Source organism: Giraffa tippelskirchi, chromosome 2 (genome assembly GCF_054371585.1).
Source record: "Giraffa tippelskirchi isolate mGirTip1 chromosome 2, T2T-mGirTip1v1.2.pri, whole genome shotgun sequence".
In the NCBI taxonomy this organism is placed as follows: Eukaryota; Metazoa; Chordata; class Mammalia; order Artiodactyla; family Giraffidae; genus Giraffa; species Giraffa tippelskirchi.
The window spans coordinates 18245522-18273478 of NC_137276.1; the positions used below are offsets into that span (position 1 = coordinate 18245522).

General features: G+C 43.2%; 1 protein-coding gene across 6 annotated transcripts in view; it reads right to left on the reverse strand.

Moving 5' to 3' along the window:
- The window catches only part of VTI1A (vesicle transport through interaction with t-SNAREs 1A), a 375769-nt gene that overhangs the window by 11705 nt on the left and 336107 nt on the right, over nucleotides 1-27957 (reverse strand). Inside the window, exon 9 of one of the 6 annotated variants that reach the window (XR_014068517.1) lies at nucleotides 1718-1974. The exons of the other annotated variants lie outside the window; for them this stretch is intronic. The gene's annotated coding sequence lies outside the window, so the exon portion shown is untranslated. Of the gene's footprint in view, nucleotides 1-1717; nucleotides 1975-27957 lie in introns of those variants that run through there. 6 annotated transcript variants of the gene reach the window in all.

The window sequence follows — 27957 nt, forward strand, 5'->3', positions numbered from 1 at the left end:
TGGCAAAGCCAGATGAGGCTTTGCTTTAAAGCATCACAGATGCCAGGGTATGATGAAGGCTCATATGGGCTTCCCAGGTGGCACTAGCGGTAAACAACCTGCCTGCCAATGTAGGAGATGTAAGAGATGTGGGTTTGATCCCTGGGTCGGGAGGACCCCTGGAAGAGCAAATGGCAACAATCCACCCCAGTATTCTTGCCTGGAAAATCCCATGGACAGAGGAGGCTGGCAGGCTACAGTCCATGGGGGTCACAAAGAGTCAGACATGACTGAAGTGACTTAGCATGATACATCTTCTTTCTTTGAAGAACAGGCTTTTTGTCTCTTGATTTTCAGAAGCTGAGAGCACCTTCACTCCCTTCTTGGTTATAAGACTTCACTGAAGACTCAGCTATAACCAATGCCAGTGTGGGCTGATGAAAGTTTCAGCAAGCTCAGGTGGGCATTCTGCTTCCCATGAAGAGCAGATACATGTTGGCTGCATTCATTTCTCTATTCCAAACATCTGACACTATCCCTAGCTCCAGGGGCAGAGCTGTGACCTACAATAAGAGGTCACTGTGTTCCACACTCCTGGCCACAGTTACTGCACCAGACGCAGGCACGGGAATGAAGCCTGTGCAACTGAGTGAATGGCAGAAGGTTTGCTTAGAATGTGAAGTCACCTGGACCATGTGGTGTGTGGATGTCAGGCCTGGATCTGCTGCAGCCCTTTTGTTTCCATGAGGGGAGCCTAAGAAAGAAGCTGACCCATGGAGGACAGCAGAGTTGAAGGAAAGGCAGAGAAATGGAAGCCCAGTCCTGAAGACATGGTGAACCTCTCTATCAAACAACTTTCTTTTGGACTTTCAGTTACATGAGAAAATAAATGAACTCTATTCCTGAATTAAGTTTGAGCTGCATTTTCTGCTATTTGAAACCAAAAAGTAGTTTTTGGTTGATTCATCCTAATTCCAAAACCAAGTCCTTGATCTACAGGAGGCATATTTTCCTCACCTCTTCCAAGAGAAATTCCCAACCACACCCCTTGTTCACTCTTGGATTTCCCTGGGCCCCTCTCTCACCACTAACCACACAGTTTTATGAATTTTCTGTTTCTGTGCACGTTTCCCCAGTAAAAAAAAAAAAAGTGACCCTTCGACGGTCTGAATCTCCTTTGTCTTTTGTATTCCTAGTGGCTAAAACAGAGTTCGGCACAGACATTCTCAAAAAAAAACAAAACAAAACAGCTTGCTGAATGTATGAATGAATGAAGCTCCCCTGGAGGTTGCTGTGGTTGTCTTCCTGGTTTTTAAGGGCTGCTTATAGACACGCACAGCTTTAGGAGTTAGTTCTTAACCACCGCCTCCCCCTTCCCCCCAACCATGAAGCATGCCAGCCGCGTCTAAGCCTCTTTACAAGCCTGCATTCACTAGCTGGAGACGCAAGACACGCCACAGGTTTGGGGTCCTGTCCAGCACACGCTTTCCTGCCTGGCCCACCAGGCCTGAATAATGATGCCCCACCTTTGGGTTCTGACAGAACGGTAAGAACTGGCAGGATATTTAGCAACCAGGAGAGCAATGGGGGGAGGAACTTTTCAAAAACAAGGGCCAAGGGAAAATCTCTCCCAGTTCTGCATCCAATTCCACGGTAGCCTTCACCAAAAAGAGATGAAAATAGGAGCAGCAGAAATGGTTCATTGGGAATCAGCCTCTAACACTAACTTTAACTTTACCTGGCTGCCTCTGAACTAGAGCTGTGTGTCTGTTATGGTCTCTGATAACGTCCATCCAGGGTCTTCCAGGTCCTGTGTCTTCAGGAGGACCCCAGCTTTACCCCAGGGATTCGGGTGGGACACCCCCACTCTCTGATTCCACAAGTGGGCACACGATCCAGGCAGGCCCAGCTTATTAGTTCTCTGGCCCCTGCAGAGTCACTTGTGTAGGAATTGGCATACCAACCAAGCCAGATGGAGTCCCATGAGGACTTTTCCTAAAAACTCAAGAAAAAGGTACTCTCTTTACTGGGAGTGGCTGGACGGGCAAAGGAAGCCTAGCACAGAGAGGCTGGAGGGAGATATGGGGGGTGGACATGTGGCACTAGTGGTAAAGAATCCACCTGCCAATGCAGGAGACATAAGAGATGCAGGTTCAATCCCTGGGTTGGGAAGATCCTCTGGAGGAGGAAATGGCAACCCACTGCAGTATTCTTGCCTGGAGAATCTCATGGACAGAGGAGACTGTCGGGTTACAGTCCATAGGGTCTCAAAGGATGGGACATGACTGAAGGGACCGAGCATGTATCAGCATGCATGCATCAACCACACATGAAGGGTGGAAGGCATTCTTACCACCACGCAGGAGGGGGACCTGCCTGAATGATGCCAACACAGAGGCAGAGAAAGATGGATTGTAAGGGCATTATTTGAACCCCTGCTGTGTTCCTGAAGAGTCACATTTAAACCTCCTTAGTGACAGGAGCCAAACGATTCTCTTTTGATTAGAGCAAGTTTGGCTGGGGCTTCTCTCACTTTCAACCATACTGTACTGAGTCAAAGAGCCATCCCTGCACCCGTCTCACCCACCCCAAATTCAAGTCCACCTCAGAACCTCATCTCATCTGGAAACAGGGTCTTCTCAGATGTAATTTGTGAAGGATCTTGAGTTCAAGTCATCTTGGGTGTAGGGTGGGCCCTAACCCAATGATGGGTATCCTTATGAGAAGAGAGGACACAGACACAGGGCAGAAGGCCTTGGGAAGTCGGATGCAGGCTGGAGAGAGGCTGCCACAAGCCAAGGAGTGCGTGTGGCCACCGGAAGCTGGAAGATGCAGAGAAGAGTTCTTCTCACGAGCCTTTGGAGGGAGCATGGCCCACATTGCTGTTGTTTTAAGCCATCCAGTTTTTTTTTTTTTTTCTGCTGCTGTGTTATAGCAGCCCTAGGACATGAATATTCAGAGTTCTCACATCCACACCAGGATGTGAACCTGACCGTCTGGTCTCAGCCTTCACAATGACCAATCATTCTCCATTTCTCCATGCCCTTGTCCTCCTCTGAGGTCAGGACAGCTCCGGTCTGGTTCGCTGGAAGCTCTGAATACAGCTGTGGGGCTCATAAGCTTCAGGAGCTGTTGGTTCTTTCATCTCAGAATGAGATTTCCATTCATGAACAGAGTGGGCAGTGGCTCAAAGCCATGTGAGAAGAGGGACCTGAGGGGGCTCCTCCCACAGAGACTCCTGCCTCTGGGATAAGACATTTAAAACAAGAAGAAGGCCAGATGTTATCTCTGGGCCAACTTACTAAGCCATCACCTGCCATTCTGAATCTGTATTTACTGACCCGCTTTTAGAAGTGGTCAGTTACCCATGAGTCCTCAGGGAAGAGGACACAGGAGGGATAGGTTTGGGTTTTTTTTTTGTAATTATTTATTTAGGCTGCGATGGGTCTTAGTTGCAGCATGTGGGATCTAGTTCCCTGACCAGGGATCCAACCCATGCCCCCTGCACTGGGAATGTGGAGTCTTAGCCACTGGACCAGCAGGGAAGTCCCAGGAGTGACAGGCGCCAGTATGTGGCGCACAGAGGCTAGGTCCTGAGTGAGGACGAGTAGCACTCTGTTTCCAAGTTTCCACTTAATTTAACAGGGATCCATAAACCTTTTCGGTAAAGGGTCAGAGAATAAACATACTAGTTTGCTAGAGCTGCAGTAACAAAGTACCACAGACTGGGTGGCTGAAATGTATTGCCTCGCTTCCCGGAGGCTGGGCGTCTGAGATCAAGGTGTTGGCAGGTTGGTGCCTCCTGAGCGCTGGGAGAGTGAATCTGTTCCATGCCTCTCCCCCAGCTCTTGGTGGTTTGCTGGCAATATCTGAAGTTCCTTGGCTTGGAGAAGCATCACTGAGATCTCTGCTTTCATCTTCATATGGCGTTTTTTCCTGTGTGTATATCTGCATCCAAATCTCCTCTTTCCTAAGGACACTGGTCATATAGGACTAGGGGACTACCTTGCTCCAGGAATGTTTCATCTTAACTAACTGTTTTTGCAAAGATCTTATTTCCAAACAGGGTCACATTCTAAGGTACTTCAGTATATGGACTGGGGGAAGGGCATGGGAGGAAGGGGTGAACACACAATACAACCCATGATGGTAAATGTTTTAGGCTTTGTGGCCATACTGCCTCTGTTGCAACTACTTGACTCTGCCTGTGAGGTGCAAAAGGAGACCTAGGCCATGTGTGGACCAGGGAGTATGGCTGTGTCCATAATAAAACTTTCTTTACAAACTCTGGGATTTGAATTTCATGTAATTTTCCCATATCGAAAAATATTGTCCTTTTGATTGGTTTCGAGCCATTTCAAAGTGTCAAAACCATTTTTTATCCCAGGGGCCATCCGAAAGCAGACAGGGGGCTAGGTTTTGCACGCTATCGGTGGTTTGCGCACTCCTGGACTCAAAGCTAAAAGCTATCAAGGGCACATTCTCCTCCACTGGAGACTGTGGTCCTTGCATGCTGTGCAGATGGGGACAGCAGGTCTGGCCAAGTCCCTCTGCGGAAAAAAAGGAAACCCGGAGTGTCCCTGCCCCGTGGGAGCTGAGAGTGTCACAAAGAGCAATCAATTACAGAAGCCTCACAACAAAGGCCGTCATTAGGGGATGGGGACAATTTGTTGTGCACCCACAATCCTGGGTTGGCCTGAGGTGACCTGGAGCAAGTCACTCCAGTTTCTTCCCGAGCAAAAGCAGCCCGTTCACCAACCACCCCAGGGAGAAGAGGATTAGCTCATTAAACATTATACAGCACTTTGAAAAGGTAAAGCCTTTATATGCATGCAGTTGGCAAATCATTCTCTGAAAGGAAGTGTGGTTTCAGGAGAGGGGAAAGGCAGGAGGAAAGTGGTCAGAAGCTGGAGGAGCTGCCTGGGGAGCCTCCAGGGGCTGGGTGGGGTGGTGGAGGTGGTGTCCCAGAAGCTGCTCCCCCCACCCCCAAGCCCACCAGGCTTCTCGATCCCACAGGCTGGTACATCTGAGTCTCTCGGTGACACTGTCCCTGGCAGGGCGAGCCTTCCCCCTGAGGTGGCCTCATGAACATCAAAGGCAAAGGGAAGGCATCCCATTGGCTGGCTTGAGGAGACCTTCCCAGCCCGGGAAGGCAGCCAGCAAGTACCTGTCAGAGCCCATTGATAAGTTCGCCAGGGTCTGATCAGTGGTGTGTAGTTACACTGCACTCTGCGGGGCCAAACACACATCACATTTCAGCCTGGGCAGTGTGGCCCGCTGCCATTCTTAAATATGGACTTGATGATGGCAGGGGGCCTGGAGAGCTTTGCTGGCTACCAGGCTTTCAGAGAGGATCAGGGCAGCTTGCTTCAATCAAAGGGCTTGGAAAATAGTTGAATAAAATGAAATAAGGATGCCTTAGATAGGCAAGTTTCATGTAATCTCTCCCAGGTTTGCAGACTCCCAGAGACGGAGAAGGTCTCCACACTCGAGTTTTAGAGTCAAGGACCCGGAGGCCTTGAGAGGTGGAGGGACACGCCCAAGGTCAACCTTGTGGGGCATAGCCACGTCTTCAGACCCCCAGGCCCATTACTGGTTCACTGTGATCCTCATTCTCACGAGAGTGGCTGGGGCCACTATGGCAACTGCATATCACGTGACTACAAATATGTCTTCTGCCAACACGGAACATTCAACAAAATCCAGGAACACAGCTCAGAACCTATCAGTCTCTTACTGAGCCTAACCTAGTGCCATGTCTATATATTAGGTTGGCCAAAATGTTCGTTCAGGTTTTCAGTAACATCTTATGGAAAAACTTGAAGGAACTTTATGGACAACACATTGAAGAGGGGCATGGAAGGATGGATAACAGTGACTCCCAAAAGCCAGGCCGAAGCTGAAGACAAAAAGAGAAGAGCGACCTAGGAACCTCCTTTTTTTTTTTTTTTGTAAAAAAGAACAGATTAAGTGTTAGTCCCTAGTTATGTCCAACTCTTTGAGACCCCACGGACTGTAGCCCACCAGGCTCCTCTGTCCATGGAATTCTCCAGACAAGAATACTAGAATGGGTTGCCATTTCCTTCTCCAGGGGACCTTTCTGACCCAGGGCTAGAACCTAGGTCTCCCGCATTGCAGGCAGATTTTTTATCATCTGAGCCACCAGAGAAGTCCTAAAACCAGATTACTTGATTTTAAGGACTGCCCTTTTCTCTGAGATTGTGTCCTTCCTACTGCTTCTGTGTGCAAATGTCCTTTATTTTATGGAGTGATGGTGATAGCAGATGGTACGTTTTTTCCCTCCAATGTCCCTGTTTGGACATTGGAAACGTGCTCTCTCCTTGGAAACTACTCTCTCTTACTTGGCAAAGTCAAAAGTGGACAATCCTCCTTCAGTCCTCTGTTTAAAAAGTCCCACATCCAAGAAATGTCAAAGTTTGTGAACCCCGGAGCTGGAAAATCCCACCCAGCTCTACCCTCTGGAGATTCCTCCTCACGCTGCCATAGTGGGGTTGCCATGGTGATGCCAACAGCAACATCAGTGACAGCAACTGGAGCTGCAGCCATACCATCCCCACAGTTCATTTGAGTGGGATGTGGACTCCCAGCCAGGTGCCGTTCCAGCATTTTCTACACTTTGTTGAACCCTTATCACAATCCCATGAGGTGGAGATTATATCATGCCTCTTTGGACAAAGAAGTTCCCTGAAGCCCCAGCCCACCTCTCCAGTCTTATCTTCCACCCCTGCTGGACACACACATAATAAAGTGATTATTTATGTAACTGGTGTGTTTCACGTTCTCTGTCAGACTTGCCTTCGTCGGCTGAAGGCAAGTTTTGGACATCTTCATCTTTACACTCTTCTCCACACACACACAGAAATTGGGCACACAAATTAACTTTTGCTGCTAGCACAGAACACTAACTGAAGTCAACCCTTTACTTAGTGCCTGGAGTAAACGTGCTGTGAACTTCTAAGATAATATTCATTTCTATTCAGGAGCATAGTTCATGAGCTTTCTTTGCTCACAGGCGGAGTGGGTGTGTCCTTTCAGCCCCTCTCTTCTAGGTAAATGCCTGACGACTCAATACCTCAACAGAATCAGGGACAGAGGAAGGCTTCTCGTGCTCCAGTCTGCATCTCCTGCTGGGCATCCTGAGGGAATTTCCTTACTCTGCTGGGTCCTACCCTATACTGTGAAGCAACCTCACTGCCCTCCTGAACGAACCACTCCCCAACCCCTCCCTGGTCGAGAGTCCCCTACCTCCCTTACTCTCCAGAGAAGCCATGAGCTACCTTTGGGCAGAAGTTAGTCAGTTGCCTTCATTTCTGGAGCCAACTGCCTGGATTCGAATCTGCCACACACCAGTAGGGCAAATTACTTCATTACTTCTCCAAGATTATGTCCTTGGCTCTTTTAGTGTGAAATAGTCTTTATTTTGTGGAGTGATGGTGATAGTAGATGTCACTATTTTCTTCCAGTGTCCCAACTTGGACATTGGAAATATACACTCTCTTTGGAAAACTAGTTCCTCTTACTTGGCAAAATAAAAAGTGAAAAATCCTCCATCAGTCCTCTGTTTAAAAAAAAAAAAGATGAAAGCACCAATACAAGGAATCTGAAAGGTCCAAAGAACCAATGCTTCAGCTTCCTCATCAGAAAAATAGGGTTAATAATAGCAGTACCCTGGTCAATTAATTACATGAATAAATAAATGAGTTAAGTCAACAGCAAGTGCTTGGACCAGTGCTTGGCAATAGTAACTGCTTAGAACTGAATTATAATAGCTATTATTTTATTGGGGCATCCCTGGTGGCTCAGATGGTAAAGAATCTGCCCGCATTCCCAGGTTCCATCCCTGGGTGGGGAAGATACTCTGCAGAAGAGAACGGCTACCCACTCCAGTATTCTTGCCTGGAGAATCCCGTGGACAGAGGAGCCTGGTGAGCAACAGTCCATTCACTCCTATTATCTACTGCTCACTCATTTCCCTACAGTGAGTCCTGAAATTCCTCCTTGTTTGGCTGCTCCATCCCCTCCAGTAGACATGCCCCATCAGGTGCCTTAGCCTGGAAGGCCTTCAGATTCCTCTACTGATTCCTGAAGGGCACATCCCAGTGCTGGGGCCCTGATTAGCTTGCCTTGTGGGGTCCAGGCTCAACCTATCTCCTGGAAGCCCCACCTTCAGCAGCTACTCAGTTACCCAGGAAGTTGGAGGCTGCCCTCTCCAGCTGTCACGGTTTCCCTGGAGACACCCCTTGACAGCCAAGATGCCTCTTCTGGATCAGGGCCGGTTGAGGTCACATGGGTGGAGACATTGCTGCCTTGGCTTTTGTGATGGGCTTTCACAATATTTCCTGCAAGATCTGACATTAGATACATGTCTCCTAAGAGTCACGGATTTACAACTTTTTTCTTTCCTGACGTTGGGGGAATAAAACATTTTGGCAAAGGTTTATCAGCCACCTGCATCTCTGTCAGCTCTTGAGGGATGTGGTTATGTTTTCTACATCATAACATCAGAACTTCTCTCTTTCATCCAGATTTAATTCCGTGACTGAATGGGATGTGTCTTAACTCATATCCCCACTGTGCCAATCCTGGGGCCATGTGTCTTCAGATCCTTTTCTTATCCCTTCACTGCTTTGCTTTATATCATAAAGAGACTTCCTCCACTACCACCCCAACCACTGTGGGCCGGCTACCCACTGCGTTCAGCCAACGGGAGGCGTTGGCAGGACAGTGGGGTGGGAGGGAGCGAGAAGTCAGGGTATTTCTCCCTTTCTTTCCCTGCCTTCCCACCAGTTCCATCTCCACAGTGGCTCTGCACAGGCTCTCTCTGCTGCCAGCTCCCATCAGGTGACCTTCGCTCTGGGCTCCAGGCACACCGCTCCTGACCAGGGGGAGGGATTTTCTGCTGACATGAATCCCTGGGCTGCTCTGCGGGAGACACCCAGCAGGGTGTACACTGTCTGCTCAAACTTGTATCTCCTTCACCATCTTTCACTCTAAATTGATTTTTAAAAACGTTATTTAAAAAATTAATTAATTTATTTTAATTGGAGGCTAATTACAATATTGTAGTGGTTTTTGCCGTACATTGACATGAATCAACCACAGGTGCACATGTGTCCCCCATCCTGAACCCCCCTCCCTCCCCCCATCCCTCTGGGTTCCCCACAGCAGCATTAATCACTTCTGAGCAGGTGAACCCCAGGTTAAGAAGACCTCCTCTGAAGGCTTATTTAAGATAAGCACAATGGCTGACTCACACTTCTTTGGGAGGCAGGAGAGTGGGACAGGGTGACAATCAGATAGCAGGAGCCCCAGGTTTGCGCAGGTGAAGCCACGTTACCTGCTGGCCTGGGAACACGTGCAATTCTCTTCTCTAACCAAGGAAGGAAGGAAGGAGCGGGTATGTCCAGTCTGAGGGCTGCAGGCATCAGGAGAGGGGACCAGAGAACCGGGTGTGCCTGCCCTCTTTCTAAATTGGGGCGCTGCTCCTAGTTGCTCTGGGGATGGAAAGTTGGCTCAGTACAGCTGGATCTTCTTTTTTTGCCAAGAGAAGCCAGAAATTATGCTCTTTCTGCAAAATCTCTCAAGTTTTAAATATTGGCAACTAAGAAAAAGTTTTCCAAAACATTGGGCAGCCAAACAAAGCACATGTGTCTATGGGTCAGAGCGGTCCTGATCTTTCGTCTGTGACCTCTGGCTAGTTATTAAGGAGTGAGTTAAAAGGAAGGAGGTGGGTCAGGGAGCGTCTCCTCACCCTACATTGCTGGAGATTCTCACAGAGGCAGGAAGAGCCCAGCCCTCCTGACCCTGCAGAAGTCTGAAGTTCAGCCTTGGTGTGAGCATCAGTAACCAGGGTCTACACCGAGTGCATCCAACTTAGCCCATAACTGATTCCTAACCGCAGGGTCAAGGGCTAGAGAGAGAGGTCAACAGAAGCCACAAACCAGCTTCTGCGTGCCTTCTGGACCTCTCACGAGGCGATGAAACGCACAGGCAGAGGTCAGGGCGGGACCACACATCTGCAGTCTCCTTGATCCTCACAGCCTGGAGAAGGCACTGGAGAGCCTGGCTGGTGACTCTCAAGGAGGAGGGTGTACATCTGACGCGCAACATCTTAAAAGCCAGTGCCCTTGACATGGGAAACCAAGTGGCCTCTTTTTGGAGGATTAGTGGCGGAGAGATTTGCAGGATGGCCTCTACGCCCAACCTGTTGAGTCATCTTGAGAAAAATAATGTGACTCCATTTTCCTTTTCCTAAAATGGTAGTAAATATATGAGACCCAAGCATCCCTGAGGATGTTTGCTGACAACCACGTCTGTGGATTTGGTAAAAATAAAGGAATTAAACTGCCAAGGAGTAGAGTGGCCTTTACACTCTTTCTCAGGTTCATTGTTTGGCTGTAATAAATAGAAAAACCAACCAGAAGTCAAGAGTGATCTTTAAAGAGACTGAGCCAAAGAGCAGCCTGAATCTTAGAAAGAAGCCATTCTTTCCTTTGTCATTCTTTGGAGGCACTGCCTTAAAGTTCCCTGGCCTTAATCTTCACACGTGGATGGTGAAATCCAGCCCTCTAACTGGCTACTAGACAACAGGAGCGCCCTAATTATCAATATAAGGTGACACCATAGGAGCTTCCTAACTGAATTGGGCACAGCTTCAAACTAGGGACTTCCCTGGTGGCGCAGACAGTAAAGCGTCCGCCTACAATGCGGGAGACCCAGGTTCAATCCCTGGGTCGGGGAGATCTCTTGCAGAAGGAAATGGCAACCCACTCCAGTATTCTTGCCTGGAAAATCCCATGGACGGAGGAGCCTGGCAGGCTGCCGCGCACGGGGTCACAAAGAGTCGGACATGACTGAGCGACTTCACTTTCACTTTCTTTCAAACTCCCCTGCTGAACACTTGTCAGAAGTCCAGCTGAGGAAAACAGTGTTATCGAGGGGCCTAATGAATGAGGTCCACCTCTCCTGGAGGCACAGGAGTCTCCCCTGGAGCAGCAGAACCCCCGGGAGTCGCCACCACCTGCTGGCTTAGGTTCGCGCATGCGCTCTTGGCTGAGCTTAGCTCCACGCCTCCTGCTTATGCTGAGGGACAGTACAAGACAACCTTGGGATGGAACTCGTCTTTCCTGTAAGGATGCTCTTGAACATGTTTGTTACTCTGTATGGCGTGTGCACCTGCAATGAGGTCCCATGGGAGGGTGTTCTTTCTGGTAGGGGAGGGGAAAGGGGCTGTGTTTTCATCTCATGGATGTTGACTCATCTAACTAAAACCATAGGACTTCCCTGGTGGCTCAGCGGTAAAGAATCTGCCTGCAGTGAAGGAGAGATGGGTGCGATCCCTGGGTCGGGAAGATTGCCTGGAGGAGGAAGTGGCAACCCACTCCAGTATTCTTGCTTGGGAAACCCCAAGGACAGAGAAGTCTGGCAGGCTACAGTCCATGGGGTCATAAAAGAGTCAGACACAACTTAGTGACTAAATAACAACAGAAACCATCTTCCTCTTCAAGTGGCCTGCCAGATGACTAGAGATAAATTTGTGGCCCACTTCTCACAAACTCATGAGCTGTTTCACTGTTTGTGTACTAACCTCCCTCTGGATGTCATTTACTATATAGAAAATCTATTGTATTGTATACATTTTGGCAAATTGCTATAAATTCTTTTGGGACCAAGACAGGTTTATATGCAAGCACTAAAGAACTAAGAAAACAAAAAGAATTCACATTTTTGTGGGTTGGCTACTTTAATGATTCTGGCTTTATTTTCTCTCTTATCCCCCAAACAATTCTGTACAATTGTGATACTTGGAAGGCGAGTTTGCACGTTTACTGAAACAATAAGATAATTTCATTTTTTTCCCCCTTGAATCTCCTTTCATGGCTAGCATGGGGCAGTTTCCAGAACAAACCCAAACTTGGGACTATACACTGGATTGCGGGTTCTCTTTGTTTCAGGGGATTTACTTCAATTGTCTTAATAACACGGACCTCTTTTGTGGAGCAGAAGGCGTTCCCAGCAAATGTTGGCTGCAGATACGCAAGCCAAAATGTTACCACGGTCACAGACCTTCCTTGAACAATCTAAAGCATCTTTCTCTCTGTATATATTTGGTTTTTCAGATGCTTTAAAGCCTAGAAAACAATCACAGCCAAGGCCATGTCTGAGATGGCACTAAAAGAATCTCAGAGACAGATAAAAATAATGAGAATCTTTCTGTCAGGAAAGATTTAGAAAATATCAGTGGCATTATTAAAATTTAATTTTTTACTCGGCTTTTTGGTTTTCCTTTCCAGTGATAATGAGCAGGACTGCACACCTCTGCCTCGCTAGTACTTGTTTTGTGCAATAAATTCAGCCTTCCAGTCTGAAGACATTTCAGACAACAGTTTTGACTGCTATAGGCTTATTTTTCACCCTGTGCTGTGCTTTGAGTCTTCCTATAAAAACCAGTTCATGAGATAATTTTCCACAAGGCCAGTGAAACTAATAAAAATCAATTTTGCCCAACTGGTTCAGAGAAATCTTGGGAATAGCCAAGGCAGAACCGCAAAAAAGGAAAACAGAAAAAAAAGAAGAATCAATGTATTCACTAATGGTTGACTGATAGAGAACTATCAAATTAGCTGACAGGAGATACTTGGCTGTAGGAATTTTCCTTTCGGCTTGAACAGAATACCTTTTAAGGGCTGGGAGAGGCTTTTCTTCCCAGTGGTTGAAGATATCTGGGTGTAGTAACTCTGAGTTGCCCATGCCCTGGATGATAATGAGGTTGAATTTGGGCCTGACGATGGTGGTGACCTCTGCTGAAGTCCAGTCCCTCTTTCTATGTCAGAGAAGCTGATTTTGTGAAGGGATGGCCTGGGTTTTATACCAGGGGTCCCCAACCCCTGGGTCAGGGAACAGTACTGGTCTGTGGCCTGTTAGGAACCAGGTTGAACAGCAGGAGGTGAGTGGCCGGTGAGCCAGTGAAGCTTCATCTGTATTTATAGACGCTCCTCACTGCTTGCATTACCATCTGAGCTGCTTCTCCTGTCAGATCAACTGTGGCATTAGATTCTCAGAAGAGCTCAAAACCTACTGCACTTGAATCATCCCCAAACCATCCCCTCTGCCCCGGTCTGTGGAAAAACTGTCTTCCACAAAACCTGGTGCCTGATGCCAAAAAGGTTGGGGACCGATATTTTATACAATTTACTCCAAGGCCACAGGACCGCTGGGTGAGGGACTCATCAATGCATTTAGAGACCTCATGTTCTGGAAACATCTTCATTGCACTCCTGCCATGACCACCCATCCAACTCCCCATTTTGGCTTCCTGCCAATGGAAGTAGGATTCCAAAGAGACACTTCTTTTTTTTCTCTCTCTTTTGGCTGCCTGAGCTGCATGGCATGTGGGATCTTAGTTTCCTGACTAGGGATTGAACCCATACCCCCTGCAGTGGAACCACAGAGTCTTAACCACTGGACCAGCAAGGAAGTCCCAGGGATCTCTTTTAAGATCTGGAAGCAAGAACAAGACGTGGTGGCTACAGACCACGGTCTATAAAGCACATACCTTAACTACCACTGATATTCGTTAGTGCAAGACACTAGTTGGCATGTCTAAAAATGGCAGGCCTTTGCACAGAAAAAATTTTAAAAAAGGACTAAAAGGAAATGTAGCCAAGTGGTAACAGTGTTTGTATGTGGGTGGTGAGTACTTTTTGCTTTCCATTTTTACGCATTTCTGCATTTTCTTAAATTGTATATTATTACATAAATATTAATAATTATTATTTAAAATAATGCTAAGCTAAGAATTGAGTGAATTGGAAAAGAAAACATAATATTTTATTCACAATGTTATAAGAAAGAGGGAATATGGGAGGAAAAAAACAATGGTAAGATTTATTTATCTTTTTTGGTCCCTTATACTATCCTAAGTCTTCCCAGGTAGCGTAGTAGTAAAGAATCTGCCTGCCAATGTAGGAGATGTGGGTTTGATCCCTGGGTGGGGAAGATCCCCCAGAAAAGGAAATGGCAACCCCCTCCAGTATTCTGGCCTGGAAAATTCCATGGACAGAGGAGCCTGGCGGGCTACAGTCCATGGGGTCGCAAAGAGTCGGACAGGACTGAGCAACTGAGTATGCACTATCGTGTATTTCACATCAATTCTTTTATTTAATCCTCATTAACAAATCTATGACAAAAATATCAGTGTTACAACTTTCCAGAGAAGAAAACTGAGGCTTAGAGGGGTGAATTTGCCCAAGATCGCACAGCTAGTTAGTGGCAAAGTTGGTATTTAAAATGAGGTCCGGGGACTTTCCTGGTGGTCCAGTGGCTAAGATTCTACCCTTCCGATGCACAGGACCTGGGTTCAGTCCCTGGTCAGGGAACTAGATCCTGCATGCCACAACTAAAGATTTCATATGCTGCAGCAAAGACCTAGCACAGCTAAATAAATAAAGTTTTAAAAATTAAAAAAACAAAATGAGTTCCAGTTTCAAAGACCACATGCAGTGCATTGTGGGAAGAATAAGGACTGGCATCACAGTGCATCTTACATTGTAGCTCATTTTGCATTTATGAATCAAATCAGGGATAACAACATCTGTTCTTTTTTTCCTCCTACGTTAAAGGTTCTTGTGATGTTCAAATCAGATCATGCGTGTAAAAACAGAGAAAATGCAAAGTTCTTCTCAAAGTAACATAATGATATGATAATATTTCCTATAATATTGGTGAGTTGAGAGTTGCTATAAACACTATAATTTTCAAAGAAAAAAATACTGAAATAGGATTAATACTAAAACTACACTGAATAAATTTGTTCTCAATCATTCAGAAGATTTGAGAGGGTCTTGTTTTATCCTACTTGTCATTAAGATGGTGAATTTTCTTGTCCATAATATATTAGGTAAAAAGCAAAGATTATATACTGTGCATATTATGACCCTAATTTTGCAAAAGGGTAAACTTGAGCAAGTTTTGCCTGTATAAACTTGACCAAAAATTGGAAAGACACACATTGAAATGAAAGTAATTGTGCCTAGGTGTTGAGATCATGGTGATTAAAGAAAAAAAAGTCTTCTATGACTCACCACATTTTCCAAAAATTTCTGTAATGAATATGCACTATGTTTAGAGTCAGAAGAATATGCACTATTTATCAGCTTCCAAACACATTATATAGGGCTTCCCTGATGGCTCAGCCGGTAAAGAATCTACCTGTAATGCAGGAGACACAGGAGACGCAGGTTTGATTCCTGGGCTGGGAAGATACCCTGGAGGAGGAAAATGGTAACCTACACCAGTATTCTGGCCTGATAAATCCCATGGACAGAGGAGCCTGGTGGGCTATAGTCCAAAGGGTCACAAGGGGTCGGACATGACTGAGCGACTATGCACACACATATACAAAAATGTAACCTTCTTCCTTGGATAAGATTGCAAAATAAATTCTGGGCTTTGCAGTTGTTTGAATTCTGGTGAAATAAAAGTTTATTTGAAATGCATGTCCAATCTTCAAACAACGGATATAGCTACCTCATTTTCTTTACATAAGTCAGCCTCAGTCTGCAGAGGGCTTCTGCCACGTACAACTTGACTGTAAAACATCAGAGGTCGAGATGCTGGAGACTACACAGGGCACTTGGAGAATGAAAACAGAAGCACACCTGAGACTGGTGTGATGTTGCCAGGATGACAGGTGCCTGGTCTGACTTCTAGAATGACTTGAGCATTTGCCCAGTGGCCTCAGAAGGGGGACCTGTGCTTCCTGTCAGAGCACACAGTCAGTAGCTTAGCAGAAAAGTGCCACCCTGCTTGAAAAAATAGGGCCCAGTTCAGATTTCAAGCAGTGCCACCAAGGAAGCTATTTTTAAGTATCTAATTGCATTTGTAGCATCTGGCATTTTGCACACTCCGTTTTTATGACTTCAGCACAATACATGTGGCACAGGACAAACAAACAAAGGAGAGATTAAGAGCGGGATACTGGAGTCATGTCAAATAGCCCCAGTATCGAAATATTATAATATGCCCTAGAGATTATTCCAGGGCCAAAGAAAACATTACCCAATGTATAGAACATCAGAACGGGAAAGACTTGGCAGCTGGGGAGAACGGGGGTTTATTTCATTTATTAGGCCAGTACACAGCCTCAGATGCTAACATACCCTGATAGGAAATGCCAACATTTCAACTTAAATCAAGACTCGAGCCTATAATGTCGACACTTTGCCTTTCAGCAGAAGATCACAAACAGCACAAATCTGGGTTTCTCGTACTAATTGGGGAGGTTTTCTAATTTGCTTGTGATATCTGCCTCGTGGAGCGCTAATCTTCCTCCGGTTACCTCCTAACGCTGTCTGAAATAATCCGCTTACTCCTGCTCTGTCCACAGCACTTTATATCAAATAACACTCACTTCCTTAACTCAGCCACAGCAAAAAGCAGCCACAGCCCCAGCCCAGCTTCAGCATTGCTGGGCGGGCATGAGACAGCTATAGCAGAAGCCAGGCAAGGGACAAGGGTGCAGCCAGGCTTCTGAATGTGTAAGAATGATGAAATGGGTGCTAAACAGCGCTAATTAACAACTAAGAGCATCATCTGATAACTGTTTTGAAAAGACTGAGACAGATAATTTTGCTTTCTTAGACAGGCAGGCAAAATATTTCAGGGTGATCACCAGCCTATGTAATTATCACTATCAACATCCGAACTCGCTTCATAACTTTTTTTCTAAAACATCTCCCCCACCAACCCCTATACCCCCTACCCCTTTGAAAGGTTTGATTTAATGACACAGCCTGGAGGTTAATTGATACGGGCAGGCAGTGCCATTTCAGTAGCATTACTGCCCCATCTTGACTCACTTTTAGTGCGTTTGATTTTTAAAAAAGAGTTTTGGGGAAGGAAATGTTTTAATTTTCATAAAGTAGAAAAAGCCTAGAATTCTAATGCTCATAAAACCCACTCCAAGTGCATAGGCCTTGGGGGGTTCCCAACAAGCAAAAGTGATGTGAACTGTGTTGCGAAGGGGAGGGTAGAGTGGTAGTCAGGTGGGAGCCAGGTTCTCCTCCCAGGTGGGCTCGGTTGTATGACCCTAGGCAGGACACTGTCTTCTTCTGGGCCCCCATTTCCTTGTCTGCAAAGTGCTGGGTGTGTGTGTGTGGGGGTGGGGTGCAAGGACTGGAGGATTTCTAAGATTCCTTCTGCCACTAAGAGTCTAAAGTCCAATTGTTCACCGAAAGGTTCTTTTTTAATATTTTTTTGTTTTTCTTATACATGTGCCTATTCTAAGCAGGCAAACCCAGCATCTCTCTTTCTCCTTCTATGCAACACATCATATTTGAAAACATTTCCTCACATTTTCCGAGGTTACTGAAGGGGAAAAAAGTTATATTGTTTAATCCTACTTTATAGGAGTTTGCTTACACTGTTCTGGGTGTAAGTGATCTGTAAGGTATACGTACCCAAAGTGTGAGGGGAGGTAGGAGGGGAAGAGAAAGAAGCTGCCTTCAAGTGCCTTGTGGAAATGTATAAAACAAGCAGTGAGATAGTCCTTTGCCAAACACTGTCATAAATTTTTTATTTGGCAGCTAACATTCTCACTAGTTTTCTTGGCAGCAATTGGGACCTTTAGCAAGAAAGGTGCAGGAGAAAAATACCTTGTTTAGAGATGTTTTCAACACTTTCTGGGATTTTTCAGAACTTCTGCCTGCAGCACATTTTTACAACTACAGTCTCCAATCACCTGATGAGTGGGTGGTGGGGTTGAACTTTTTTCTTTAAAAAAAAGAAAAAAAGAATATAGGGAGAGAAAGCGAACAAGCCGTGCTACCCCCTCTGGCCTTCCACTGAGCCCATCTCTCTTATTTTTCGTGGTAGGCATTTCTGATATCCAAGTGCTTAGTCTTCTCTGTCTAGACAAAAAACTGAAAATAATATCAGAATGTACCTTTTGTTGAGCCTGATACTATCTATATTGTATTCCCAGTTGACAGAGATAAATGAAAGTGAAACAGGCTGATGACGAGGCCATTTTTCTTCAACAGTTCTGCCAAAAACAGGTCCCACCTGTTGCCTTTGGGTCAGTTAATGGGCAAAGAGCTGCCTCGGATTTGAAGCTGATGTAAGCACATGCAGATACGACTTTGACAGTCATACTGTCGATGGGGAAATGAGTGCAGTGAAAGTCTGTGCAGCTGGTCATTACCCATCTCGGGGAACCTCAATCTCTGGAAGCTTCTTTTTTTTTTTTTTTGGAAGCTTCTTAAGGAGGAAGGCTGGGAATTCAGGGAAGTCAGGGGCCAAAATCCACGAGGAGTCAAGGATAAGGCCTTTCATTACAACCACATTCTAAATACTTGATACAGGCTAGCAAGATTCTTCAGCCAGGGGACTTCCAGCTTTGAGTCAAGAGGTCAACAAATTCAGTTCAGTTCAGTTCAGCCGCTCAGTCGTGTCCGACTCTCTGCGACCCCATGAATTGCAGCACGCCAGGCTTCCCTGTCCATCACCAACTCCCAGAGTCTACCCAAACCCATGTTCATCGAGTCGGTGATGCCATCCAACCATCTCATCCTCTGTCGTCCCCTTCTCCTCCCGCCCCCAATCCTACCCAGCATTAGGGTCTTTTCCAATGAGTCAACCCTTCGCATGAGGTGGCCAAAGTATTGGAGTTTCAGCTTCAACATCAGACCTTCCAATGAACACCCAGGATTGGTCTCTTTTAGGATGGACTGATTGGATCTCCTTGCAGTCCAAGGGACTCTCAAGAGTCTTCTCCAACATCACAGTTCAAAAGCATCAATTCTGCGGCGCTCAGCTTTCTTCACCGTCCAACTCTCACATCCATACATGACCACTGGAAAAACCATAGCCTTGACTAGATAGACTTTTGTTGGCAAAGTAATGTCTTTGCTTTTAAATATGCTATCTAGGTTGGCCATAACCTTCCTTCCAAGGAGTAAGCGTCTTTTAATTTCATGGCTGCAGTCACCATCAGCAGTGATTCTGGAGCCCAAAAAAATAAAGTCTGACACTGTTTCCACTGTTTCCCCATCTATTTCCCATGGAGTGATGGGACCAGATGCCATGATCTTAGTTTTCTGAACGTTGAGCTTTAAGCCAACTTTTTCACTCTCCTCCTTCACCTTCATCAAGAGGCTCTTTAGTTCTTCTTCACTCTCTGCCATAAGGGTGGTGTCATCCGCATATCTGAGGTTACTGATATTTCTCCCAGCAATCTTGATTCCAGCTTGTGTTTCTTCCAGCCCAGCATTTCTCATGATGTACTCTGCATAGAAGTTAAATAAGCAGGGTGACAATATACAGCCTTGACGTACTCCTTTTCCTATTTGGAACCAGTCTGTTGTTCCAGGTCCAGTTCTAACTGTTGCTTCTTGACCTGCACACAGGTTTCTCAAGAGACAGGTCAGACAGTCTGGTATTCCCATCTCTTTCAGAATTTTCCACAGTTTATTGTGATCCACACAGTCAAAGGCTTTGGCTAGTCAATAAAGCAGAAATAGATGTTTTTCTGGAACTCTCTTGCTTTTTCAATGGTCCAGCAGATATTGGCAATTTGATCTCTGGTTCCTCTGCCTTTTCTAAAACCAGCTTGAACATCTGGAAGTTCACGGTTCACGTATTGCTGAAGCCTGGCTTGGAGAATTTTGAGCATTACTTTACTAGCATGTGAGATGAGTGCAATTGTGCGGTAGTTTGAGCATTCTTTGGCATTGCCTTTCTTTGGGATTGGAACGAAAACTGACCTTTTCCAGTCCTGTGGCCACTGCTGAGTTTTCCAAATTTGCTGGCATATCGAGTGCAGCACTTTTACAGCATCACCTTTGAGGATGTGAAATAGCTCAACTGGAATTCCATCATCTCCACTAGCTTTGTTCATCGTGATGCTTTCTAAGGCCCACTTGACGTCACATTCCAGGATGTCTGGCTCTAGGTGAGTGATCACACCATCGTGATTATCTGGGTCGTGAAGATCTTTTTTGTATAGTTCTTCTGTGTATTCTTGCCACCTCTTCTTAATATCTTCTGCTTCTGTTAGGTCCATACCATTTCTGTCCTTCATTGAGCCTATCTTTGCATGAAATGTTCCTTTGGTATCTCTAATTTTCTTGAAGAGATCTCTAGTCTTTCCAAATCTGTTGTTTTCCTCTATTTCTTTGCACTGATCGCTGAGGAAGGCTTTCTTATCTCTCCTTGCTATTCTTTGGAACTCTGCATTCAGATGGGAATATCTTTCCTTTTCTCCTTTGCTTTTCACTTCTCTTCTCTTCCCAGCTATCTGTAAGGCCTCCTCAGACAGCCGTTTTGCTTTTTTGCATTTCTTTTCCATGGGGATTTTCTTGATCCCTGTCTCCTGTACAATGTCACGAACCTCTGTCCATAGTTCATCAGGCACTCTGTCTATCAGGTCTAGTCCCTTAAATCTATTTGTCACTTCCACTGTATACTCATAAGGGATTTGATTTAGGTCATACTTGAATGGTCTAGTGGTTTTCCCTACTTTCTTCAATTTAAGTCTGAATTTGGCAATAAGCAGTTCATGATCTGAGCCACAGTCTGCTCCTGGTCTTGTTTTTGCTGACTGTATAGAGCTTCTCCATCTTTGGCTGCAAAGAATATAATCAATCTGATTTTGGTGTTGACCATCTGGTGATGTCCACGTGTATAGAGTCTTCTCTTGTGTTGTTGGAATAGGGTGTTTGCTATTACCAGTGTGTTCTTGTGGCAAAACTCTATTAGCCTTTGCCCTGCTTCATTCTGTACTCCAAGGCACTGCCCCCCAAAACAAGTTTAAAACTGAACGGTTCTTAAAACAATCTTTCAGGGCTCTGGATAATGACTGAAGGCAAAACACAAACTGAGACGTGTTTATTCATAGAAAGCTGGCAGAACTTTGGGTAAGAAGATCTCCATCTCACCCCCTTGCTTAGTTGGCTAGAATGGTGGTTTTATCAGGGTGGGGCTGCCAGGGAAGCCTGACTTGATTTGGAGCAGAAGGAAAACCCCAGTGGCATTGCCAATAAAAGTAGCACGCTGTAGGAAAATGAAAGGGGGAGGGGGGAGGTGGGAGGAACAGCACAGTTTTGCTAGCCTGAGGCTGCAGTCCTGGTTGAGATTCAAACCAAAAATGTGATGGTGAGATCTGGAAATGAGAGAGTTATAGATGTGCCAGATATGCTCTCCATACGTCTTGTGTTGATTGGGAAAGTATGGTACATGCTGGGGAGACCAGGACACCCCAGTGAAAAGTCAAAGCAGGCTTGAGAACTGCCTGAACTTTGTATGTTCTCTTCAACCCACATACAGATTGCTTGGCAGAGGATGGAAGTCTTATGGGTTCAAGGTCTTTGAGCACAACCTGTGCCCAATCATTGGCTGGTCACTAAGCTATGTGCACAAAGGGGCAACTCCTAGGAAGCCAGGTTCATGAAATAAAAATAAGAATTAAAAAAACAAAGTGACAACTGAGCAGACTGCAGGAGAGATAGATCCTGCACATTATGTTTAGGCAAGCTACTTAAAACTATCAGAACCCTGAGCTGTTACGGTATACCATCTAAAATATTTAGCTGTCAACAAAAAATTATGACATGACAAAAAAAATGAAAAAGGATGATTGAAATTTAGTGGGAAAAGCAGTCAATACAAACTGGTTCTGGGTGACTCTGATGTTGGATTTAGCAGACAAGGGCCTCAAAGAAGTTAGTGTGACATCATCAAACAGTTAAAGGAAATTATATTTAAAGAATTAAAAGAAATTATGATGACAATGCTTCAATAGATACAGAATCTCTATAGAGAAAGAAAAGTTATAAAAATTTTAGAGTTGAAAAATATAATAAGTTAAATGAACAGGAATCCGTAAACTTGAATATTTGCCAATAGAAATCATCCAATGTGAAGATGAGAAAGATGAGAAAGACCAAAAACATTGAAGAAAAATGAGCAGAGCCTCAGAGATCTGTGTAACAATAGCAAGCATGTCAACACATGTACAATGGGAGAGGGAGAGAGAAGGAGAAGGAGAAAGGAGAGGGAAGTTGGCAGAAAAATATATTTGAAGAAGTAATGGCTGCAAGAGAAAATCTTGAAAGTAGCAAGACAAAATAACTCATTATGTACAAGCAAACAACATTATGTTTGATAGTTGACTTCTCATCAGAAACAATGGAGGGAGAAGACAGATAAACAACATATTTAGAGTGATAAAAGGGTGAGTGCAGGAGTAACCTGTCTACCAAGAACTTCTATAGCTAGCAATAGCATTAATCACGAATGAAGGCAACATAAAGACATTTCTAGATAAAGAATGAGAGTTTTTTTTAGCTTTATAAGATATACTAAATGAGGTCCTTTAGGCTGAAAGGAAATGACACCAGATGGTAACTCACATCCAGAGAAAGAAATACAGAACATTGGAAATGGTAAATATGTGGTAAATAGAGAAGACTGTACAAATATATACTTTCTCTTTCCTGCCCTTAATCTCTTTAAAGAATATAAAGATTGCATAAACAATAATTACAATTACAACAATCAGTATTGTTTGGTTTATAATATATACAGACTTCACAATCATAGTACAAAGGAAGAGGGGGAAAATGGCCATATTGGAATAAATTTGCTATATTTTATTAGAACTAAGTAGTAAAATAAAGTAGATTGTGAAAAGATAGAATATATATTGTAATTTCTAGAGCAAAGACTAGTTCAGTTCAGTTCAGTCACTCAGTCGTGTCCGACTCTTTGCGACCCCATGAATCTCAGCATACCAGGCCTCCCTGTCCATCACCAACTCCCAGAGTCCACCCAAACCCATGTCCATCGAGTCAGTGATGCCATCCAACCATCTCATCCTCTGTCGTCCCCTTCTCCTCTTGCCCCTAATCCTTCCCAGCATGGAAATAACAATAAAAATATAGACCAGAAATCAGCAGATGAATGAAAATGGTATACAAAAAAAATACCTATTTTAAAAAAGAAAGCAGAAAAGAGGAGAGAGAGGAGCAAAAAAGATATGAGGCATATAGAAAATAAACAACAAAATGGCAGACATAAATCTAACAGGATTAAAAAATCATACAAATGTTACTGGACTAAATAATTCAATCAACAGCAGATTGTCAGACTGATAAAAAAGATCCAGCTTTATGCTGTCTATAAGAACATATGCTATCTAAAGAGACACACTTTACATTCAAAAGCACATACAGGTTGAAAGTTAAAAGAAGGAAATACACATACCATGTAAATAGGAAAACTAAGAGTGTTGGAATATCTATATTAATATCAGACAAATGGACTTTAGGACAAGAAATATTCCTAGAGAAAAAGAGGGATATTTCATAACTATAGTGAGATCAGTGCATTAAGAAGATATGGCCATTATAAACATATAAATACCTAACAACCAAGTCCCAAAATACATGAAGCAAAAAAAATGACTGAAGAAAAGAGAAACAGAAAGTTTAATAATTATACTTGGAGCTTTCAATACTCTGGTCTAAGAAAACTGACAGAAAACTAGACAGAAAATCAGTAAAGAAACAGAAGACTTCAACAATTTTATGCCAGCTTGACCTAATTAACATTTATAGAACACTTCACTTCATGACAGCAGAATACACATTCTTTTAAAAATCATGGAAAATCCCCCAACAGAGACCACATATATGCCATAAAACAAGCCTCAATGAATTAAAAAGAACTTAAATAATAAAAAGTATGTTCTCCCATCACAAAAGGACTAAATTAGAAATCCACAACAAGAGAAAGTAATTTGGGAAATCCCCAAATGTTAGAAAATTAAATAACATACTTCTAATGAATCCATGAGTCAAACAAGAAATTAAAATGGGAATTATAAAGTGCTTCGAAACAAATCAAAATGAAACAATAACAATATTTGTGGGATGTAACAAAGCAGAACTTAGTGGAAAATTTATTTGCCTAATTTGGAAAAAGAAGTTTCAAATTAATTATCTAAGCTATCACATTAAGAAATTAAAAAAAGAACAAACAGCCCAATACAAACAAGGGTGTGGATGGCAACTGCAGAAACAAAATTAAAAGATGCTTACTCCTTGGAAGGAAAGCTATGACCAATCTATACAGCATATTAAAAAGCAGGGACATTACTTTGCCGACAAAGATCCGTATAGTCAAAGTAATGATTTTTCCAGTAGTCACGTATGGATGTAGTGACTTAGCATGCACACAAGTACAGATGTGAGAGTTGGACCATAAGAAGGCTGAGTGCCAAAGAATTGATGCTTTTGAACTGTGGTGCTGGAGAAGACTCTTAAGAGTCCCTTGGACTGCAAGGAGATCAAACCAGCCAATCCTAGAGGAAATCAACCCTGAATGTCCACTGGATGTTAAAGCTGAAGATCCAATACTTTGACTACCTGATGCGAAGAGCTGACTCATTGGAAAAGATTCTGATGCTGGGAAAGATTGAGGGCAGAAGGAGAAGGGGGTGACAGAGAATGAGATGGTTGGATGGCATCACCAACTCAATGGACATGAGTTTGAGCAAACTCCAGGAGCCTGAAGTGCTACAGTCCATGGGGTCGCAAAGAGGAGAACATGACTTAAGGTCTGAACAACAAAAAGGGTTAGAGTAGAAATCAATAAGATAGGAAATAGAAAATAAATGAAACCAAAAGTTGACTCTTTGAAAAGATCAACAAAACTGACAAACTTTTAACTAGAATGACCAAAAAAAAGGAAGAAGACATGATTACCAACATCAAGAATGAAAGAGGAACATCACTACTGACTTAATAAGAATTAAAAAGTTTACAAGGAAATATTCTGAACAACTTTATACCAAAAAATTAGACAGTTTAGGTGAAACGGACAAATTCCCAGAAATAAACACATTAGAAAAAGTGACTTAAGAAGACACAGATAATCTGATTAGACCTATGACAAGTAAATCAAGTGAATTAGTAATTTAAAATCTTCTCACAAAGAAAATCCCAGTACCACATGACTTAAATAATGAATGCCATCACGTATTTAAAGAAAAAATACTTATGTCCGACTCTTTGCGACCCCATGGACTGTAGCCCACCAGGCTCCTCCATCCACAGGATTTTCCAGGCAAGAATACTGGAGTGGGTTGCCATTTCCTTTTCCAGGGGATCTTCCCGACCCAGGGATCGAACCCTGGTCTCCCGCATTGTAGGCAGACGCTTTACTGTCTGTGCCACCAGGGAAGTCCTATTTTAACATAAACTCTCTTAAAAAATAAAGGAGTAGAGAACACTTCCCAACTCATCTATGAGGTTAGCATTACCCTGTTACAAAAGCTATACAAAGAAGAGAAATACCCAACATGAATATATGACACCAACATCCTTTACAACTACTATCAAAATAAATCCAGCAACATATTAAAATGATTAAAACCATGAGCAAGAGGGATTTATCCCAGTAATGCAAGGTTGGTTTAACATATGAAAATCAATTAACGTAATACACTGCATTAATAGCATAAAAGGACAAAAACACATGATCATCTTATCAGACACAGAAAAAAAATTTGGCAAAATCCAATACCTATTCAAGATAGGAACTCTCAATAAACTGGAATAGAAGAGAACTTCTTCAACCTGATAAAGGACATTCATAACCTATAGCTAACAGCATACTTAATGATGAAAGACTGAATGATTTCCCCATAAGATTGGAAAGGAGGCAAGAAGATCTGTTCTTACTACCCCTATTCAACCTTGTATTGGATGACATGGTTCTACAAGTAAGAAATCCTAAGGGCTCTACAAAAAAGCTACTGGAACTAATATATGAGTTTAGCAAGTTTGCAAGATACAATATGGACATACAAAAGTCAAGTGTGTTTCTATATACCAACAATGAACAGTATGCAAATAAAATTAAGAAAATTTAATTCAAGTAATACCAAAAAGAATAGAAAGCTTAGGAGTAACTTTAATAAGACCTGTATACTGATATCTACCAAAATTGCTGAGAAAAATTAAAGATCTAAATAAATGGAGAATAAGTCCATGTTCCATGAATTGGAAAAATCAATATTGTTTACATGGCAATTCAAAGCAATTCATATCAAAATATTAGTAGGCTTTTTTTGGCGGGAATTGAAAAGTGAACCCTTAAATATACATGTAAATGGGAAGAACTAGAGTGGTCAAAACAAGTTTGAAAAGAACAATTGGAGGACTTACAGTGCCTGATTTCAAACTTACTATAAAGCCACAGTAATCAGGATAGTGTAGTATTGGCATAAGGATATATAGATCAATGGGACAAAATACAAATTTCTAAAATTAAACATTTACATTTATGACCAACTTATTTTTGACAAAAGAGCCAAGGTAATTCAACAGTGTTAGGAGAATTAAATATCTATATTAAAAAAGATAAATCATTATCTCACACTATGTGCAAAAATTCAAAATAGAACATAGACTTGAATATAGAAACTAAAACTATAAAATTTCTGGAAGAAAATCTTTGTGACCTTGGCATAGGCAAAGATTTCTGAGGTAAGACACTAAAAGTACAATCCATAAAATAAAAAATGGATAAATTAATTTCACGAAAGTTAAAAGCTTTTACTTTTCAAAATTCACCATTAAGAAAGTAAAAAGACAAACCACAACCTGAGGGAAGATATTTGCAAATCATATATCTAATAAAAGACTATTATTCAAGAGCATAAAAATAAAAGTTCAAAATTCAATACAGAGAAGACAAATAATCCAATTAAAAAATTATAAAATTAAGAAAGAGCTGAATAGACATTTTACCAGATTATACGTGGCTAATAAGCATATGAAAAAATGATCAATCTCATTAGTCATTAGGAAAACGCAAATTAAAATGAGGCAGCACAGCATACCCACTAAATGTCTCTAATCAACAAGACTAACAATACCAGGGACATGGAGTCCTCATACATTGCTGATGGGAATGTAAAACGGTATATCTACCTTTGGAAAACAGTTTGGCAGTTAAAAGAAAAAGTCAAACGTATACATACCACAAACACATACATACCACATGACTCAACAATTCTATCCCTATGCATCTACTCAAGAGAAATGAAAACATATGCCTATTTAAACTTTTGTGCAAACGTTCACAGCAGCATATTCATAATAGCCAAAAATCAAAAACAATCCAGGTGCCCACCCACTGGCGAGTGGGTAAACAAAACGTGGTACAGCCTTCCAATGGAATACTTCTCAGCAATGAAAAGTAACAGTCTACTAGTACATGTGACAGTACGGCTAAACCTCAAAAATAGTACGCCAAGGGAAAGAAGCTCAGCTGGAAGAAGCTCAGCTTCGTGCTCTGTGATGACTTAGAGGGGTGGGGTGGGATGGGGGTGGTGGGAGGGAGACTTGAGAGGGAGAGGCTGTATGTATACATATGGCTGATTCACACTGTTGTACGGCAGAAATTAACACCATACTGTAAAACAATTATATTCCAACTAAAAAATTGAAAAAAAAGGCTATGTTGTATGATTCTATTTATATGAAATTTCTAGAAATCAGATCAGTGGTTGCTTGATGCGCTTGGGAGTAGGAACTGGGATTGACTCAGTGCAAACAGGCATGACACAACATCTGGTGTGATAGAAATATTTTTAAAGTAGATCATGATGATGGTTGCATAGCTCTATAAACTTACTATAAATCATTGAACTGTATGCTTACCATGGGTAAATTTCACAGTATACAAATGATACCTCAATACAGCTGTTAAAGAGTCCATAGACCAACAAATAGCTATTTTGGTTTTAGGGGAGATGGCATACTAGCAGTGAAATACGAAAGTAAGTCTTCCGGATTGAAGGAGCCCAACCTCCTGCCCCCCTCTTGGTAACAGCAACCTCTTTATTTCTTTCAGTCTGTAATTATTCGCTTCTTGACTGTCTCCTCTGTG